This window comes from Arachis duranensis, chromosome 6, assembly GCF_000817695.3.
Source record: "Arachis duranensis cultivar V14167 chromosome 6, aradu.V14167.gnm2.J7QH, whole genome shotgun sequence".
Taxonomy (NCBI): Eukaryota; Viridiplantae; Streptophyta; class Magnoliopsida; order Fabales; family Fabaceae; genus Arachis; species Arachis duranensis.
In genome coordinates, this window is record NC_029777.3 from 70617731 (window position 1) to 70619150 (window position 1420).

Below are 1420 nucleotides of genomic sequence, written 5' to 3' on the forward strand. Positions count from 1 at the left end.
AGAGACCATGGTTGCTAAGTCAGAGTGGCTCTGCTTAGAATTCTCTGTCTGTTGCTGAGAAGATGATGGAAAAGACTTGCCATTGCTAACCCGTTTCTTCCACCATTATTGTTGTTGAAACCTTGTTGAGGTCTCTGTTTGTTCCTTCCATGAAAGATTTGGATGATTTCTCCATGAAGGATTATAGGTGTTTCCATAGGGTTCTCCCATGTAATTCACCTCTTCCATTGAAGGGTTCTCAGGATCATGAGCTTCTTCTTCAGATGAAGCGTCCTTAGTACTGCCTGGTGCAGCTTGCATTCCAGACAGACTTTGAGAAATCATATTGACTTGCTAAGTCAATATTTTGTTCTGAGCCAATATGGCATTCAGAGTATCAATCTCAAGAACTCCTTTCTTCTGATTCATCCAATTGTTCACAGGATTCCTTTCAGAAGTGTACATGAATTGGTTATTTGCAACCATTTCAATCAGTTCTTGAGCTTCTGCAGGCGTCTTCTTCAGATGAAGAGAGCCTCCAGCAGAACCATCCAATGACATCTTGGACAGTTCAGAAAGACCATCATAGAAGATACCTATGATGCTCAAAGCATGTCAGAAGGACACTTTCTGATCAATTGTTTGTATCTTTCCCAAGCTTCATAGAGGGATTCTCCTTCCTTCTGTCTGAAGGTTTGAACTTCTACTCTAAGCTTACTCAATTTTTGAGGTGGAAAGAACTTTGCCAAGAAGGCATTGACTAGCTTTTCCCAAGAGTTTAGGCTTTCTTTAGGTTGTGAGTCCAACCATGTCCTAGCTCTGTCTCTTATAGCAAAAGGGAATAGCATGAGTCTGTAGACCTCAGGGTCAACCCCCTTAGTCTTGACAGTGTCACAGATTTGCAAGAACTCAGCTAAAAACTGATGAGGATCTTCCAATGGAAGTCCATGAAACTTGCAATTCTGTTGCATTAGAGAAACTAATTGAGGTTTAAGCTCAAAGTTGTTTGCTCTAATGGCAGGGATAGAGATGCTTCTCCCATAGAAGTCAGGAGTAGGTGCAGTAAAGTCACCCAGCACCTTTCTTGCATTGTTGGCATTGTTGTTGTTTTCGGCTGCCATGGGTTCTTCTTCTTTGAAGATTTTTGTTAGGTCCTCTACAGAAAGTTGTGCCTTAGCTTCTCTTAGTTTTCGCTTCAAGGTCCTTTCAGGTTCAGGGTTAGCCTCAACAAGAATGCTTTTGTCTTTGCTCCTGCTCATATGAAAGAGAAGAGAACAAGAAAATATGGAATCCTCTATGTCACAGTATAGAGATTCCTTGAGGTGTCAGAGGAAAAGAAAAATGGAAGGAAGAGGTAGAGAATTCGAACTTATCAAGAAAGATGGAGTTCGAATTGTGCATTAAGGATGAGTGTTAGTCCATAAATAGAAGGATGTGAAAA

The 1420-nt window shown here is 41.0% G+C and overlaps 1 non-coding gene across 1 annotated transcript; it reads left to right on the plus strand.

Annotated features, from left to right (window-relative positions):
• Positions 1–587: 587 nt before the first annotated feature.
• On the plus strand, positions 588–695 carry LOC127739821 (small nucleolar RNA R71). Its single transcript, XR_008000563.1, has one exon. It is a non-coding gene; the product is annotated as a small nucleolar RNA R71 (small nucleolar RNA).
• Positions 696–1420: the final 725 nt, after the last annotated feature.